Source organism: Stegodyphus dumicola, chromosome X2 (genome assembly GCF_044657685.1).
Source record: "Stegodyphus dumicola isolate Sdum_Otavi_A_Nest chromosome X2, ASM4465768v1".
Lineage (NCBI taxonomy): Eukaryota > Metazoa > Arthropoda > Arachnida > Araneae > Eresidae > Stegodyphus > Stegodyphus dumicola.
In genome coordinates, this window is record NC_140781.1 from 167,081,923 (window position 1) to 167,102,643 (window position 20,721).

Here is a 20,721-nt window from a genome sequence, read left to right on the forward strand (position 1 = left end):
CAAAAGCATAATTTTGTCTTTATAGCAATGTAATTTTACACAAAGTAATTGAATTCTAATTTTAGTAGAGTTTTTAAGTGGTTTTAAATAACACTATCTGATATAGCATGCAACTGCCCATGAGATCACTAGACTGCTGTCGAGCAACTGCTGTCACAGATATTAAATTAGAAGTATAATTATAATTAGTATTATAACTCTCAGAAGGAATATTAGAATCAGTACTGGATACTACTACTGAACTACTCATATTGCTTGATGAGCTACAATTCAACACATTTTTTGGCATTGCAAAAATGTGACTAGACTTGTATAAGTCTAGTTTGAAAGCTGCAATGTGACCTTCTCAGGGGATAAAAATCATTCAACTCATGAGGTGAGGGGAGTCTGGTTTCTCAGTAGTAACAAGGCTTATGCTCCTGCATCCTTATTGATTTGTGATTTTCTTTAGACCAAAATGGGGAGATACACACCTCCCTAACCACCTGAGCAGGTCCTGTCAAACAGTTTCCTTCTATCCAGAATCAAAATCCAAGTTTCGGAGGACAAAGGTGTCATATGACTGAAATTATCAAGGCCATTTGAAAACAGAACAGTATGGGATAAAAGGGAAAATCCTATAAGAACTACTTCAAAAATTGTCAAATGAAGAGGTAAGTACTTTTAACAGTACTTACCTCTAAGTGTTTCACTTTGTCAATTAGCAAAAATGTAGTTCTATTCATTCATTAATGAGAGCATTTAGATGAAAGTGAACAAATGCCTCCCACTTCTTTTAGAACAAGGATTTCTATTTGTTTTTATATGTCATATAACAGGCAAGTTATTGCCATACTTGGAGACAAACAAAATTCTCAGAATCTGTTAACATCAGAACTGTGGAAATATTGATAGACCTCATACTTTATGATTAAAAAGTTAACCCTCTTTATGGTATATCTATTAATGAGAAAAATCAGATATGCAGAACAAAAACTTGCATTACAAATTATTTACATAATATTAAAATCAGTAAAAATTTTTTTTTTGTACAACAAAAATACATTTTGAGATATTATTATTTGATGGTATGTGCTTGAAATTGTGATGATTTAAAACAACGAAATTCTCACGGTTATGGTTACATTGAAAATTTTTTAAAATTTTCAAATGGCAGTCCTTACTTTCTTCCAGCACAAACAATCAGTGCATTGAAAAACCATAAATGGCATTGGAATGATACACGTATGATGTAAATTTCTAGTCTAAAACATTTCCAAGGAGAATTGTAAAGGACCCATGCTGACAAAAGAGAGGAAAGAGGGAAAAAAATTCTATTGGAATTACAAGTTTTCAACGTGCCCACCTTCACAGATGATAATGCACTGCATGTGGAAGATTGCTGACAGCAGTGACAAATGTGACACTGCAGGAGGAATCTGTATAACTTCATGCTGTATGGGTTCTTTCAATTTTGACAAATCTCATGGATTTGATGTATACATCTTACATCTCATATAACCTGACCAGCCAGAAATACATAGCAATGAATTTGGGGGATTGCGGTGGCCACAAAACTGCAAAATTACAGCAGATGACTGTTGTAAAGTGTTGTTGCAGCACTCACTGAGCACATGTGGCTACGTATGGAGAAGCATCATCTTGTATACAAACAATGCCATTAACGACATTTTGCTGCTTTAATTTGGACTTGCTGAACACATGTGACAACATGTGGAGGAACATCATCTTACATCCAAACATTATTGGCATTTCGTTGCTGCAATTCTACAATTTTTATAGCGAGCACTTGTGATGGAGCACATTTTCATACCTGTAGAAGTCACCTTTTCAAAGCAGTATAGACCAAGAACAAAATGTACTTACAGTACCACACTACACAATCACTTTACCTTCATGTAAATGTCATACAATATCGTGAGGATTTTCATAGCCCAGGGAATACAGTTCTTAGAGTTTACGTTCCCAGTTAAGAAGAATAGTGATCACCCGCTACCTTCATATCTGGTGAGAAATGATGATGATCTCTTCTTTGCGAATGTTTGACTCTGGACATTTTCATCATACATGTATCGTTCGAAAACCATTTAAGGTTTTTCAATGCACTGATCAATTTGTACGGGCAGAAAGTGAGCGTTTCCATTTGAAAATTTCAAAATTTTTTCACTGTAACCATAACCATTAGAGCGCTATTGTGTTAAATCATCACAATCTCGAGTGAATACTTTCAAATAATAATATCTGAAATTTTTATTGGTTCAGCAGATAAGACTACTAGGGTTCATATATCGGGGAAGTTGTTTTAGGACTATCCTCTATTTTCACATTTACGGTGTGTACCGTACATGTTGGGACAAACTTGCAGAGGAGGTAGGGCACATCATAATGATTAAGAATTGCATAGGAACCTATACCCGGAAATGTCAGAGGTAGAAGATGGGAAAGGAAACAAGAGAGTGATTAATTTTAAACATTTATTGGACATGAATACAAATAGTGTTTCGATAGCTTGAATGTTACAACAGATACTCGAAGTTTGCCCCAGACACCAAACATGCCTCACACCGACGGACCATTGATTGCCAAACATGTTCAAACACACCAGGAGTTTCTTTGTTCGTAGCAGCTGTGCAGGCGAGTCTTGCCATGAGATCCATTTCAGACACAAGACGATCGTGATAAATGACACTTTTGATGGCTCCCTACAAAAAGAAATCAAAGCTCGATAAATCCGGTGAGCGTGGGGGCCAGGGAACTGATCCACCATGCCCAATCCATTGATGCAGGAGTGATCTATTAAGATGGCTACGAACATCCAGTCCAAAATGAGCAGGTGCCCCATCATTTTGGAACCACATGTAGCGCCTCACAATTGGTGGAATACCGTCAAGCAAGCCAGGAAGAATCTGCGGCATTCAGCCTGGATGGTAAAAGGCACGGCCCAACTAAGAAGTCGCTGCCCAAACCCGCCCTCACATTGAATTTGAAGTGTTGTGCTGCGCGGTGCCACACACTGTGGGGGTTTTTCTGAGCGCACAAATGCTGATTGTGGTGATTGAACACACCATCCCTAGCGAATGTGGCCTCATCTGTGAACACAGGGTTCGTACATATTTCTACATATGGAAATTAAGTACTTTTAAGGACCATTAATGAAAAAAATTAAGGACCTATGAGCGAATGGGAACTGAATAAATTCAATTAAAAATATTATATATCCCTGAACTTCACTTTTGTAATACCATTCTAAAAATAAAATAGATCCTTAAGTAGGATGTATTATTATATTAAACATGACTTAATTAACATAATCTTTATTACGTCTGAGAATAAAATATAGGAAATTTATCAAGGAGCATTATATATTTTACACTTATAAGAACTGAACATATTTGAAAGGAGATAGTGACATTTTATTTATGTTTGACTAACAGTTAGTTTTATGTTGATTTTATTTCATATCTCATTTTGTCACATATTTGCTCAGTCTAGATCTTTAGTCAATAGTACATAGATTTTATGTCAAGCAGCATAGGTTAAAATGAGAAGTAAAATCATAATCAGCATGATTCACAACAAAAGGCTGGCTGTTGTCACTTCTGCTGCTTACCTAGAGAGAGAACTATTGATCAGAACAAACCTGAAAGACCTGATGTAGGCACAGTTGGGGGGGAGGCAAGTTCTGAAAGTTAGCTGGGCTCTGTCTGACGTCTTTAATGTCATAGCTTCGTGTAGAGTCCCAGGGGTTGTGACTCAGTTAATATACTTTAAGGTTCTAATAAGCCACTAAAGCACCAGCGGTGATAAGTTGTTTTGCATTATTTTAAGTCTCACTAGATGCGAATAAGTTTTAAATGAATTTTTACATTTTTGTGTTTCATCTTGTGATTACAGTAAGGGTTAATGAAAGGCAATAACTCACTTTAATATGCAGAGATAATTTTTAAGGGCAAGCAGTTAGTTTTAAATAATTAAATTAGGTATAAGATAACCTTAGTCATTATGGATTTACATGGCTACTATTAAATATTATTTATTTTTTAACAATATCTGTTCAAAAAGGCCCTATTAAAATCCCAATCTAATAAAATTTCACAGTTTAAAATACATGTAATTTACGACATTGATTCTTAAATGATATTCAGATAATTACACATTAAAAGTTGTAGCAACAATACTCAACAAAATATTTATGCATCTTTTTAATTTGAAGCCTTCCCAGACATTTTGGCTAATTTATATCAATTTCCTTCTCTTTAAGCACCTTTTCTAACAATTAGAAATTTGTCTCAGTACACAAAAGAATGTTCTCACTAGTTTCTACATGTTTTTATCTCCTAACCTGTCCACAATGTACCTATGAGGGTTTATTTGATCTGGTAAAAGTTAAATAGTCCTAAACACATCAAAAGATAGAAAGCAAATTATCGCTATGTCTGAAAGTAACTACAATATCCGAAAAAGGTTTAAGATTCTTATTTAAAAAGAACTTCAGAAATAAAGGCATATTCTAATGCTTACAAAATCAATTACAGCTTGTAGTGATGTAATGAAACAAGAAAAGTCATATTCAAACTAAAAATATGGATTAGTGGTCAAAGACTATACAATTTAATTTCATTTTAGGCTGGCTCAAGAACTCAATCATCATAACAAACTCAAATATTGGCAATGGTAATCCAAGACGAATAATTCCAAATTATCAGAGCTGGTAAGAACTAATGCAGGGAGCAAGTGGAGGTCAGAAACGTACTCTTGTCTTACACTCCAAAAATCTCGGTTAAAAAACTGTCTAAGTGATTTATTTGCATTCTGGTGAGAAAATGGAAATGGGAAATTATAGTAAAGGTTGAAATTGTAAACAATTGGGTAATTTACATAATAATAACTGTACATATCTTTGAAGAATAATTTTGTTTTTTTTTTTATGTAGTCAGTTTCTTTCTTGCACATTTCCTTTTCATTTTAGAGTTTTTGGATTTAATTAAAGATTTCTGATATTCTAAATAAACTAAATGCATTTAGAATGTATAGAAAAAGCTGCTAATTTTATTTCTTTAGTAATATGAACATTCAGAAGAAATATGAAATATATATGGTAAGCTTCAGTTAGACAACTGATGTGGCATAATTTTTAGAATTTAGTGACACACTGAGCAATAAAGCCTAGAAATGGCAAAACTTTTAGAATTTAGAACAGGCATTGGAAGCAGAATTTAGAAAGGCACCAGGCAGCAGAATTTAAGATCCACAGAGAATGCATCAGATGGGAAAATGTCTAGTGCCAGACCTGTGTATGATGCATTAAGATATATTAGATGTATCTTTTAAATTGTCAGTTTTCAATATCTTTACTAATAAAAGAATTCCTTTGTATAATGCCTATCCATATAATAAGAAGCATTTTTGATATTTTCCATGTTTGTGTCTAATAAAAAGTAGAGAAAGTAAAGAGAAGATTAAAATATCAAGAAAAAGACTCTAGTATCAAAAGTAAAACATTCAACTATAATGTTTCTATTGTTCTTCCAGACATTCTCCAAAAAGTAAGAAATTACGTGTTAATACTATGGAGACATTTTTCATTTTGTCACATTTTTCTGGAATCTGCTAGAATCATGGGTCTATAAATCTTGCCTTCATATCTTTCTAAACTTTTCAAGCTGCAATGTCTAAAATCCTAAAAAAAAATTACCCCTATCAATTTTGTAACAGCATTAAGCAAGAAATATTTTTGGGAAAAAAAATCGGAAGAAAAAAGTCTAAAATTAATTTTATAGAGAAAAACAGGGCTTAATTTCTGAAATTAGATGTGCTGGAGCCCCGTGGAACAATGTCAGGAAAGAGGTACAAAAATAAATAAAAATGGATAAAATCACTATAATTAGAAAATTAAATATTAATTATTAAAATAATTCAATAATTAATGCTTAAATAAATTAAATAGTTTAAATAAAAATTTAAAATATGAAGAGACAAATTAAAATTTAATAAGCGATTTTTAATATAATTTTATTACTAAAAATAAAATTTTCGATATCAAATTTCTACTGAAATTTTGTTCAGGTACAAAAAAGGAGTGTCACAGCTTTCTTATTTAGGGCTCCGAGAAGAATTATGATTCATCTCCAAAATTAAGAAGTACCGGAGCAGGGCTCAGGTGCATTTTAAGCTCTGGAGAAAACTGATGTATATTTTGAGAATTCTGAATATTCTGAGACAATTACATGGGGAAAACTCTTACCATAAAAATATTTAAAATACATTTTTAATTACTTACATAGCTAGTTTGCTTTTGCTAAGAACTGTTTTGTAAATGGTGCTTTATAGCATTATACCTTGCTTATTTTCCACATATAATAAATGGCCGAAATGAAACTTTATAATATCACACCAAAAATGAAAATCCTTTATCTTAATCTTATCTCATAAATATAATTCAAAAATATTACCATCATTTAAATGAAATTTATCAATGTTACAATGTTCTATAAAAAAAAAAAAAAACTGCCGAAAAATTCCTAGATCTCGGAATTAAAAACTTTCTATAGAAACAGGGGTCCACCAGCGGCTGAGCGGTAACGCCGCTGAACACTGGTAATTCGGTCCGAGGTTCGAATCCTGCAAACGGTTTGGCTGCATGGGCGTTTTCGTGGTTTTTGTGTGGCTCCACGAAGGCATCCCTCCCTTAAGGCAGATAGCCCTCAAGTGCCTTGCCATAATCTAATAAACTGAAACCGAACTATAGAAACAGATCTTAAAATCGCCAAAAGGTTGATTAGTCGCCAAATTTAGAACGGTTTAATTAAAGAATTGACATCTCCAAAAGCAAAAAGTTGTTTAACAACTCTTTATTAAAAAAAATGAAATAATTTCGAAATGCTTTTTCACTTCTTGCTCAGAAACTCAAGTATCCCACCATTAAGAAAAAATTATAACTCATGTAACCATTCAAAAGATAACCATATTTGTCAGCAAATCACCAAAAATATTACTCCAAAATTTTAATTCACACTCAAAATGGCAGTCGTAAAAACAGATAGAAATTTCAGACGATTAAAATTAAGGACCTTCTGACAATTTTTGCCGAAATTAAGGACTTTTAAGGAACAAAAATCGATTCCAAAAAACTTAAGGACTTTTAAGGACTCTTAAGGACTGTACGAACTCTGGAACAGCACATAACTTGGGCATCACAAGCACTTTCTTGCAGAATCCACTGTGCGAAACACACACGTTCAGGATAGTCATCGGGGAGCAGTAACTGAACCCTTTGGAGATGAAAGGCGTGGAAGGACTTGGCATTCAAGACATGCTGGATACTGGTATGACACATTCTAAATTGAGAGGCAATGGCATGTATGCTGGTCCTTGGATTACTCTCCACTGTATCCAACACATTTTCTTCCCTAACGATCGAGCGAGTCGATCGTGGCCTGCCCCTCACTTGTCCTGCCAATTCTTAAGGACCCATAGTCACACAAATTTTGATGCAGAAGTGCAAACAAACTGTGATGTGGTTGATGGTTGTCGGGGAAGTGTTCTCGATAAATGCGTGCAGCGGCTCGTCTATTACCCTCAGCTATTCCATACACTATGTGCATGTCTGCAAGCTCTCCATTCGTGTAGCGTTCCATGCTCTTCGTATGGTGCCTACTGCTTGAATGAGGCAATCCTCACTTTCCACTAGCACTCTCCAGTAGAGCACCCCCTGGTGGCATACAGTGATGTTTCTGGGCATGTGTTCTTATGCAATTCTTAATCCTTATGATGTGCCCTACCTGCCCTAGAAGTTTGTCACAACATTTATCGTACACCCTGTATAAAGCATGAATATAGACTACACATTAACACACACTTAAAAAATAATTATTTAAAAATATTTTATTAAAACTTTTAAAACACATTACTATTCTCTAAATTAGTTTAGTCTATGAAATATTAGCCAAAAGAACTGCAGTTTTTGCAGTTACACACCTCATGGATTATAAAATTTATGGACAACATAAAATGCTGAGTAAATTCTTTCAATAAATGACTAATATTCCCCATTAATGAAACACTTCATTAAAATATATTAATAAAGTATTAGCATACCTTTATGTTTCAAAAGTATCACCTCAGAAACTTTTATTAAAGCTTTAAAATAAGAGTCAATAAGTAATACATAATAAAGAATTCTAAATAGAAAATGTACCCACAATGGCAGAAAAAATTTCGATTACCTAGGAAAGCATTAGAGTGTCAAGTAACTTAACACATGTATTTCTCACATGCAGGATTCTCACACTTATCAGAGAAATCTCACTTTTTTTTTCTTGCACTTCATCTTAAAGCACCGATAACACTTTTGACTACAATTCTTCTGTACATATTTCTGCTTTGGTATATACCATTGACTTCCATTTTGATGTTCTTCTATCAGACTTTACATGAGGTTTAACCTGAAATTCCACTTTGTATACAATTTATGTATTTTTGTATATTTTGTGTAACTACCAATTGTACTCTGTGATACTGTGAAGAGCTGCATGAGTATTTTTATGGAAAGTTCCAGAACTATGAAGTGTTTCTTTGGATAAAATAAATTTTATCAAGCTATCATTGAATTAATGAAACTTAAATTTTAGCAAATTTCATTCCCCTACCCCTAATGATTTTCAGCATATTTTTTTTAATTAAATTTTGTTTGATCTGAAATGTCTTTGTCTACTGTAGACAACAGCAGAACTTTCTTTGAAGATTCAGTTAATGTTTAATCAGTACATACATGTACTGTCAAAAGTCGTTAATACGGACTCGTCGGGACTTCGGCGATTCCGGATTATAGATTATCAGTTTAAATCTGGTAAGATGGCATGCAGAAATTATAAAATTAAAAATATGAAACCGTAATTTATGAAATAAAGAGCAATTATGATCTAAAGGGCATCAAAATTTACAAAAAGAAAAACGCTTAATATTTATTTGTTTACTTTATTAAACATTTCTTCTAATGCGTGCATGCGTAAAGCATACATTACGCATAGTCGATATTAGAAAATTGCAACCAGAAAACTATTTGATGTGTACTCGTGATATTTATAGTTGACCAGGAATTTGATTTAAATCATATCAAAGACGGAATACATCGAGATGAAATACTACATTTAGTTAGAAATTATAAGCCAAATAAAAAAAAAACACTTGCCCTGAAGATGAGGATAGTGCTGACAGATCAACTTCCAATTCATTGTGCGCCGTGTGTTACCCCTGCCGAGCAGCGTGAAATTGATAAACAGATTTCGGATTTCGAAGCATACTTTCGCTTTAGATCCTTTACATATTAGTAAATATATATCGGAAATTCTATTTGGCATAATCGAAAGTTCAAGCTTACTTTTATAAATTTGCTCTAACAGTCTGTAAAAAATAATAAGCCGGATCCAATTCGAAGATTAAGGAACAATGCAATCTGCAACATTAACTGAATTAGATAATTTTAGCTTAGCTCATACCGTCCGTTATACATTAAACGTGCATGCGTAAACGTATTATGCGCATGCGCACATGTATATTCGCAGCCGTAAAGGTCTCACGTGCACGCGTAAACGCCTATGTGCATGGGTCACGACGCATGCGCAGAAAGTTTTTAGCTTTGAGGTCTGGATTATGGGTGTTCCAATTAACGCCTTTTGAGTGTATTTAATTTTGTTTTACATCAATATATGGTATATTACTCTGATTATCCTCACAACAGTTGTAGAGTCATAAGGTTATTTTGAAGCTGCAGACATGAAAAATGTGTGATGCGTTCACCAGGACTTGAACCTGGACCTCTCAAATATGTGCCGAGTGTGCTACCGTTACACCACAAAGGCATGCAGAAAGGAGGAAGAAAATACTTTATACAGTATGTACATTAGCATTAGAATATCAAATAAATTGACACATACAAGATTCTGATTCTTATTAGAGATATCTGGCATTTTGTTCTTGCCAGATATCCCTAATAAGAATCTTCATCTTAAAGCACTGATAACATTTTTGACTACAATTCTTCTCTGCATATTTCTGCTTTAACATATAGCACTTACTTCCCTTTTGACATTCCTCTATAAGTCTTTACATAAGGTTTGTACCAGAAGTTCTACTCTGTATACAACTTATGCATCAAAATCCAATGTATTATACCATTCCTGATACAGTCTAGATAAGAGCTATCTACAGCTTTTACCAAATATATTTTGGTCACTTAGCCTATGCATTTGTAGCACTTTATAGTGGTACTTTCTCTGAAAATTGCTTCATATTCTCTTTATTTATACACCTAAATAGAAAGTACTTTTAATCAAAACATGCAACCACCTTCGCCGGGAATCGAACCACGGACCTCTGGAATACTGGCCCAGCGTGCTACCGTTACACCACAAAGGCACGCTAGGGAAGTGGGAGAAATACCTTATATACTCCCCTTTTTAAAGGGCAACTAGGGTTTTAGGGGACCTAGTCGCCAAATCCTGGGTGGGGAGAATCATCGTGCACAACCCTTTTAGTTCGGGCGCCACTTGTAGAGTCAGTAGGTTAATTGGAAGCAGAAAAAATGAAAAATGTCCAACCGCCATCGCCGGGAATCGAACCACAGACCTTTGGAATACCGGTCCAGCGTGCTACCGTTACACCATGAAGGCACGCTAGGAAAGTGGGAGAAATACCTTATACCTTTTGCTTGATATATCATCCAAACTGAGTCGCCATATTTTATACTTCTTGTGTGCAGAACAGATTTTGAATATTTTACCTACGTTAATGTAACTAGGCTATTTACCTTTGATTTTAAATTTTTTTGGAAGTCTAAGGAGTACAGAAATTATCAGTTCCAATATTTTTTTTAAAAAAAGGGATTTGAAAGCTTTATGATTGCGTTCTCTGAAAAACATTTCTTAGAAAACATTTTTTGGACACAGCTTGCATTTTCCTGCATACAGAAAACCTTTAGCAAGTATTTTGCATTTATGTCATCATCTAACCCACATTTTATATCACAGTTCTCGGTTTCTTTGCTATTATTTTGCTATGTATATTAGCTATTATACCATGATGATCTGCTGTGAGATTTTGTTGGAAACAATTGTCTATCAATGCAGTGATTTGCTCCAAGCTTAAAACAATCTGTGCACTTCTCAATAAAGTTATTCCATGTGTCACAGAATGTTAAATATACCAATTTGCAAATGATGTGACTGCTGCATTTTAAAGTAAAAACTAAGAAACTCCATTATTTCATAAAATCAATCTAGTGACACTGTTCTATGAAAAAGGAGTAATCTCCATTTTTCATTCAACAGATCCAATTCCATACCCTCCACATAGTAAAAGAAAAAAAAAAAAGTTTGACTAATGGCATAGACTACTCATTGTTCTCCAACTACCTATGGCTTTCAACTTCAATGCATTCTTGCATATTGCAATATTTTATCATTATAAATAATTAAGTACTTGATGCATCATGTTCTGCATATGAAAATGGATAATCCTTGGACTCTGAAACAAAAGCATGATTCGTTTAGGCATGTTACATATTTGAGTAACTTTAACAAAAGTCGTGAAATTTCATCTTGAAAGCTAATAAATAGGCTGAAGAAGATACGAAGTTTTGAAGCAGTCAGTTTCATTGCAATGGCAATACATTAGTACCTAATTATTTTTATGGATAGCATAAATATGAGACACTGTCTTTTAGATAAATTTCTATGAAAGGAATTCTCCCTTAAAGGCAAATAGTCTTCTTGAGCTTTGCTCCAACATAGTCCAAAGAATTAAACATTTGCATTACATAATCACAAATCTGTAAAATAGTAACATCTTCTCTACCCTTATTTGATTCCTCCTATAACAAATACTGATCCTAACATAATAATTTATCCATTAGGTCATTAGAATATCAATTAAAAAATTAAGTGCAGTTGCCATCACTACAATGGGAGAAATCTGGATAAATGAAAGCAATTATGTTTATTTTATTTCTGAAGTTTGTAAAAAATTCAGTGCTTATCTCCAAAAGAACAGTAAAAACAAATTTAACATTGTTAGCAAAGTGTTCCAAGAAATAATAGATCTCATTAATCAGATACTCAAAATCATCAATGTTTTAATTTTTGTAAACAATAAATAAAATTAAAAAAAAGCTCAATACTTTATTTTTATTTAAAAGAAACCAATATATCTTTTATATTCTTGTGCAGGTAGACAGTACCATCAGGCATACTTTTGATTAGTTGCAATATGACTGTACTTTCAGACACTAGTTCCCACACAGAGAGCTTTTTAATAAAGTTTTGGTGAATTCCTTGTCAAATATAAACAATAAAAATAGCAGCAATATATTCCTCTTTGATTTATTTATTTGAAGCAAATAATAACAAATACTACAATATATAAATACAATTGTTACATAGTCCTTGAATGACATAAATACACGCAAATTTCAGAAAATTACATCTAACCTTTGCTAACATACTAATAATTTGGTACAGGCAAATGCAAAAATCGATCTATCAAAATATCACTTGAGCAACAGTGTTATGGAGACTGACACAAAAATGAACAAAAATTAAAAATGCTAATTTACATAAGAAAAATTAACCTGTTACTGCCCAGTGATCTATTTATAGATCACTATAAGTTCCTATTCCAGTGATCTATAAATAGATCACTGGGAATAGGAACTTATAGAATAGGAATTTATAGAACACTACTTTTAGAATGACCATTGAGAACAATATCTTTTAATCACTTCTTTTTGTCACTAGCTGATTTTCTTACACATGTGGACATACCCCCAAAGCCGCTTTGAAACATTCTTTTCCAGAACAGTCCGGCAGATAACATCTGAAGTTAGCCAAGTGATACTTCACAGCACAGCTTTTGATTTTGTATCAAACAGGAATAAAATTAAAAGTAAGTTATACTTTTCTTACGTGTTCTAAATTTTCAGTACCTCTTTAATTGTTCTGCATTACTTAGATCAGAAAAATAACTGTTCTTATAATTAAAATTTTAGCTTTAACATGCTGATCTATAAATAGATCGATGGGCTTTAGTGGTAACTAATACTGTTTTCCCCCTCTTTTCATTTTTTCCTAAATGTCCAGGCATAAAGTTATAAGGTATTTCTCCCACTACCCTAGCGTGCCTTCGTGGTGTAACGGTAGCACGCTGGGCCGGTATTCCAGAGGTCCGTGGTTCGATTCCCGACAAAGGTGTTTGCATATTTTTCATCACTCCGGCTTCTAAAAATCCTAATCTCTCTACAAGTGGCGCCCGAACTATTGATAAAAAGGTTGTGGATGATGATTCTCCGCACCCAGGATTTGGCAACTAGGTCCCCTAAAACACTAGTCACTCTTTAAAAAGGGGAGTATATAAGGTATTTCTCCCACTTCCCTAGCGTGCCTTCGTGGTGTAACAGTGGCACACTGGGCCGATATTCCAGAGGTCTGTGGTTCGATTCCCGGCGAAGGCGGTTGCATCACTCCGACTTCAAAAAATCCTAATGTCTCTACAAAGTGTTTCACACTGCGAAGAAGCATTAAATATATATTTTCTACGGAGATTGAGTCAGATATAATTGCTTTACTGCCTGAGGTGGACGAGTTAACTGACCAAGCATGCATTGATGATTGTGAAATGATCACTCCATCTGTAAAAACATAAATGATTTTGGATTTAACAATACGGAACAACTGCCATCTACATGCCTACTTTTGCTTTTAACAAAGAAGGTAATTTGTCTGGTAGAAATCTTGAGAGTATTTCAAATATTTTAGAAAATGTGAAACCACTTGAAACGCTTGAAGAATTTTTAACTCGCGAAGTTTATGAATGTGTAATAAATAAAATAGAAAGGTATGCGAAAATGTGGAAAAATAAGCCAGAGTTTTCAGTTACAATTGTTGAGTTGAAGAGTTTTATTGGTTTTTTGATTTTCTCTGGCTACCATACTTAATGTGATTACTGGTCAGAGGAAGGTCTCATGGTACCGATAGTAAAAAATGCAATGTATCTAAATAAAAATTTAGTAATTAAATCTGTAATTTATTTTGCCAAAACTAATTAAGCAGCAATGCAAAAATCTGACAAAGCATTCAAAATAAGAAAATTAATCACACATATAAATCACAGTTTTGAAAGATTTGAAATTTTCGATAAATTTTTGTCTGTTGATGAAATGATGATTAGATATTACGGTCATCATTTTTTCAAACAATTTCTTAAAGGCAATCCTATATGGTTTTGCTATAAATCATGGGCCATGTGTGCAGTAAAGGGCTACTGTTAAAATTTTGACTTATACTGTGGCGTGGAGAATTTTGACAATACAGTCGAGTCCGGTTAATTGGACCACCGGATAATCGGACCAGCTGTTTTTTCGGACCAAATCCTAAAGAACCAAAACAAATCCTATGTACATAAGCCTAATATTATTCACTTACTTGGACCAAAAACATGAGAGCGAATAAGGAACAGAAGCCACAAGTCGACCGTGTACAGCAGATGTACAGGCGGTCTGCGACATATGGGAAGTTCTGTAGTTGCTGCTCCCCAGGAAAATGCTTTATCAAAGGTCAGGAATTCCTTAAAGTGCACGACAAAAGCAAAACTGGTGGGAGGTAAACACGCACACGATTTTCTTTGACCTGCGCCTCTGAGTTTCGAGGAAATGAACAATAGAGTGAATTCCCGTCTGTCAATCATGATTAAAGTTTACATGAGAAAGCTATCATTTCCTAACCTTTTTGGGATGATTTTAGTGCCAAAATTTTGAATGGTGAGCATTTTATATCCCTCTTGACCTCAACATCTTGAACCCGAAACACCAAGGTTTCTCCAGACCACTTTAGTCTGTGAACTGTACGTGTGTCTTGTCTCCACTGCCAAAATGCTGTGATGGGACTTGACGTTAGCTGAAACTTCAAGACTGGACTTGACATTAGTTTCCTGGATAAGATCAAGCAACAACCATGAAACACTAGTCAGCGTTGGTTGGTGGAAATTACCGGATTCGCAAAGACTACAATTTCACGCTTGATAAAACAAGAGAATCAGCTGCGAGAAAAATGGACAAAATGTGAAGGACGAGGCGGAACTTCCAAAAAACGGAAGTGTGAAGGCAAGGATCCAGATGTCGATGAGGCCCTTAATGAATGGTTTGCCATTGTTACTGGATGAGCTGTGCGAGTAAGCGGCCCAATATTAAAATGCAAAGCAGAACTTGCTAAAAAGCTGAGCCATGATGACTTTAAAGCTACGGACAGTTGGTTGTCTCGATGGAAATCTATACATGACATAAAGACTGCAATTCTTGTTTGTACATGTATGTTTGCCATATGTGTGTACCGTGCCATAAAGGTCATAATTACATTTTAGTACATGATTTACATGTACATTTACTGTTTGCTACATAAAGCATGTCCTGTCTTACAACATAGGGAATGTTCGTATAATCGGACCAGCCGGTTATTAAGATCAAAACAATCGCTTCCCGATGTGGTCTGATCAACCGGAATCAACGGTACTCCTGAAACTTCAAATGAACCACTTGGAACACAAGTGGTGGAAAAAAGTATAAAAGACACCCGAAGACATATCATGGTTGCGTACCTTAAACTGGGAACAAACTCGAAGAAAAGCATGGGAAGACATTTGGTGATGTCATCGAGACCAAAAAGATAAGCTCTGTACGTTTAGATAGAAAAGACCAAAGGTTAAAGACGAAACCAAAGAAGATGAAATGAAAGAAGATGCCAATTTAAAAAAATGTAAGGGAAGTTCTACTACGTTTTGTACAAAATGCGATGTAACACTTTGTGTGAAATGTTTTCCGCTATATCACACTTAAATATTAGAAATTTGCTCAATAAAAATATAACTAAGGAAGTTTAGATGAGTAAAAAAAACTTTTTTTTAAAACTCTTTTTAGTTGGTTTTAATTTTGCAAAAAATTCATATTTTTTAAACTACATTAATCATTTTTTAAATATAAGATCAGAGGGCATTTACTTGTTCTTTTATTACCAGAAGCGCCCAACGATCTATTTGTAGATCACCTATTATCTGGACTGCTAATTATGTAAATTGAATAAAACTTCATAATTACTTTATTTATGATACATGAAATCTAATTAAAAATTATTTTTCAAATATTCTTATTTTAAAATAATTTGGGTGTTAACGGGTTAAGCAGTATTTGCACATAACAGTCCACATTTAAAAATATTCTGAAGCATTATATATGGAGGATGCAGGTCTGATTTATACATAAGGCTTGGCTGTTTGTGTCAACTGTCCTTTAGGATAACAGTGTGGGCCTACCTCTTGGATGCACTCTAGGCTATTTCAATGATGTCACAGTAAATTAATCAATGGATTCAGGTTGTCTCCCAGCAAATACTATGCAACAATTTGAAAAGAAAAAAAACTCGAAAAAGTATACAAAATGGGAATATAAAGTTTACAAACTGATTAGAGTGGTGTTTCTCAAACTGTGGTCCATGGATTACAAGTAGTCCTCCTAGATTTAAAAAAAAAGACAAAAAAAAAAAAAAAAAAAAAAAAAAAAAGAACATAATTAACTGCAACTACATTATAGCTGATAATCTCAGTTTCTATATAATACATGGCAGTCGTCTGCCACTTTTTCACCCAATTCTGACATTTTACAAAAGTTATTAAGTGCTTTATACATCTAAATAAAGAGCTATACAAGAATTGGCAGGCTCAATCTATCTTTAATATAAGTGTCAACATATATTTATTTTTTTACTTAAGATTTCCAAACTCTAACAGCCTTGAATTTTTAAAAATAAATATAAATCTTCTTTGATTAAACTATCGCCTCAGCAGTCATTTATTGCACTGGCTAGGATGAGCATCTTGACAGCCCCTGGGGATACAAAAAACACAAGTCAGGCAGTTCCTGAGATCCTCGTGGAGAAAGGGCATTATTCCAAACCTTCCCAGGTCTGGTGGTTGTTATGACTCCAATCTGGGATATCAACAGCAGCACTGTGGCTGGTTGTTAGATTTGTATTCTGTAAATTCACAGTGCAGGGCAGTAGTACTGGTAGGAAGCAAATCATGACAACCAGGCAGATTTTCAGACAAATAGAGTTACACCCAGCTTAATGTCTGGAAACAGAGTGGTGATCCATCAGGCCCAGTTCTGGTGATCAGGCTACGGAGAAACTTATCAAAGACTGCTGTTATCCAATGTGGGACCTGGATACCTGGCAAGCAGAGTTTGATCATCTTCAAAGTGGCTTTCTGGCTGGACTACCACTTCTTGCTTAACATGGGGGGTTTCAGCTGGGACTCCAGGCCGTGTAGTTGCTTTAAGTTGCAGGAGCATGTAAATATTCTGATTTTATCAAAATAATTACTTAACACGAATATAAAATTTAATGATTTTACTTAACTGTATTTAAACCCTTCAGAACTTGCATCCCATACATGCATTCCCCGCAAACGTCTTTCACATCCGGGCATCCCACCCATGCATCACTGGAGAATTAATGAAGGACAGATGATGCATACACGCATTTTAAGCTGAAACATGCTTTAAAGTCCACTTAATGGTGTCCTGTGTCCATTACTTTTGAATAAAATATAGTTTTAGGATCCTAACCATCACTTTGATCATATTCTGCATAACATTGGTGTCATCTGTTGCGGAGGAGAAGGCAAAACATAATGTAAACAAAGAGAGCTTGCCTCTAACTTGCCATGTGATATAAACATTCACATTTCTGATATCCCTTCGAATCCTTTTTTCCCTTTTTATTTCAGAAAGCCTTGACTTCAATTTATCATTGCGAGAAAGCATTATTTATCAGAGGAAGGAAGTACTCGTATAGTAAATAAGCGAATTAGTGACATGGATGAGAACGATGATTCATTTCCTAAAGAATTAGAGAGTGATATTTCTACTGATTCTCATATGGACATTTTGTCAGAAAGTGAGCTCCCCGAGTGTCAGCCTTCTATTTCCTGAGAAAGATATTGTTACTTCTTATTTAAAAGTCTTTTTTTTATTTTTATTTTTTTATTATTCATTTTAGTTTATTAATGTATTTCATCAATTAAAACTTTGGAATAATTTAAATAGCATATTTCAAAATTATTCCTCAAGTAAGCAATCTATTTTACATATTTCCATGTAAACTAAAGGGAAAAAATTATGAAATGCTCATTTTAACATATAACTTAAGTAATGATCTAAAATAGTACCAAAAGTTATGACATTAGGACTTCAGTAGTCCTATTACAAGATATGCTTCTCAAACAAAAGTCTAAAATGCAAACAGGTAGGATGGTAAGAAGTTTTGTGCATGTCCCAGTTAGCTCTACAAGGTCTCATACATACTCCACAGGAATCAATTCAGGTGAGGTATCTAGTTAGATTCATTACTCTCAGTAAAAAGAGAAGCCAAGTCTTAGCTACAAAAGCCAACACAATGCAAAGAACACTGAACAAGTAACTCATAACAGGTACCTGGATACCAGCACTGCAGGGGTTGACTGTCCAATGAACAAAGACAGGACTAAGTGACACAGAGTAAGACAGGGTTGCCACACAAACAGGAGAATGAAATTCTCTGACTTTTCCAGGTGTGTTTCAAGAAAATTCCAGTCTATCCGCGTAATGTACGTTGGCTGTGCTAAGAGGTAAATTAATTATGGTATTACTTGTATTGTGTAGCAAATTCACTTAATTATTCAATAAATCCCAGAGGACATTTATTCTTAATTATTCTTGGTATACTTTGTTTGATAATTTTGTTTAGTTTTCCACTTAAGAAACTTAATAAAATTTAAGATATATATATTGGATAACAAATGTATGTTTTATTTAATTATTACTCATGATCATCACCAGTTTAACACGAGGCTAATCCGGTCCTTATAAATCACAACGCAATGCTAAATAGTTAGGTTAGATTTTAGGTAAATTTAATTTGCATGAGGTATGTTCTTAAAAGGCACCTTAACACTTGAAAACACAAATATAATTATAATAGTTGTTGTTTTCTCCACTGAAGATTGAGATTAGAATCTTCCCAATCTGGAATACAATAAGGCTTTTTTTGCAGACATTCTGCAGCTAAACGAAAGAAAGAAATCTATTTTAATAAATTGAGGTATTTTATATTTATTTCGCAGCATACATAAGGAAAAATATGTGCATTAAATTTCGTGATGGTATGTCATCATACTGCTATAATTAATTTCAGGATTATGCCAGAGAAAATTTCCTGAAATTTGGAAATATTATTTACTAATAATAAATAAATTTAGAGGGAAGAAGCAACATTAAATTATATGAATAACATAAAAATAATTACTTAAAAATTGAATTAGAATAATCAATGATATTTTAGGGAATATAGTTATATTACATGGCTAGCCTAGATGACTGATTACTATTTTTTTATTTTACTGCAAAGTGGCAAGGTATTTATTAAAAAGAAAAAAAAAAAAGGTTTAAAAAGATTTTGCGGTAAAATTCTAGTATACGGTAAGGCTTTGGCACAATTTCGAAAATTGTCGCCAAGACCAAAATGACCCGTTTACTGCGCATCAAGATGTCGCCAAATCCCATTATTATCTAACCAAAGAACGTCTATGTAAAGAAGAAAAGGTTCCATACAAGTAAAATGCTATTACGCCGCTAGAATGCGGAGGGAAAATTTGCCAAGGGATTTGGCGACGGAACCTGGCACTGGAATCGGCGCAAAAATCGCTTTTTTTGGCGGGATCGTTGTATGAACTTCCCTGACTTTTCCAGATTTTGACAAAATACTTAAATTCCCTGACTTTTCCTTGAATATTTTGGTCAATTTTTGAATTCCCTGACTTTTCCCGGTTCTCCAAGTTTTCCAGGTAGCGTGGCAACCCTGGTAAGATATTGAAAAAGTAGTTTCTGGGCATAATACACCTTAGGTGATGGAGGTCATTAACCACTTATGCAGTATCAGTATACTCTTACACATTTGCAAATGCAATTTACAGCAAACAGCGATTTCTAGATATGAATGAACTATACTTATATCTTCTGTACGGGTTGTAGAAAGTCTACTAAATCCCATTTCCTTTTCTTATTTATAATTACCACCTGTTGATAACTAGATAACCACAAGTCAATACATGTAGGTACACAAATTGTTTTGTATAAAGTTTTTGGACGGTAAAGTTGTATCAACTCTAGATTAACACTTTCGCTGCTGGTCATGAGAGGTTGTGTTGCTAGTTAATGCTGTGTCACAGAAATATATTGTACACATATGCCAACTTACTTTTTTTAATAAGAAATATGATTTGAAACAGGTAATAAAAGATACAACATTGATTGCTAAGCCTTTAAGCATAGTTTTATGACTACACGCTAGCGCATGATCTGCACTAGAGATAGTCATTTCTGCAAAGCAGCATTACATGCTGGAGCAATGAATCAAAGTGAGTAATAATACACATTATTTTTGTATGAAACTATATCACAAACAAATATATAAACTACAAATGAATTTATTATAAGATAGTTATAATGATATTATTGCAAAATATACAGGATGGTTCAAAACTATATGTCAAAAATGTAATGGCAGGTAGAAGGGACCAGAATAAGCATATTTCGTATAGGAACGTGTGTGCGATAATACAGCATTAAAGTGCTAGCACACAAAG

At 34.0% G+C, this 20,721-nt stretch overlaps 1 protein-coding gene across 5 annotated transcripts in view; it reads right to left on the reverse strand.

Moving 5' to 3' along the window:
• LOC118184380 (uncharacterized) overlaps positions 1 to 20,721 on the reverse strand; it is a 139,953-nt gene that overhangs the window by 40,231 nt on the left and 79,001 nt on the right. The gene's annotated exons all lie outside the window — the stretch shown is intronic.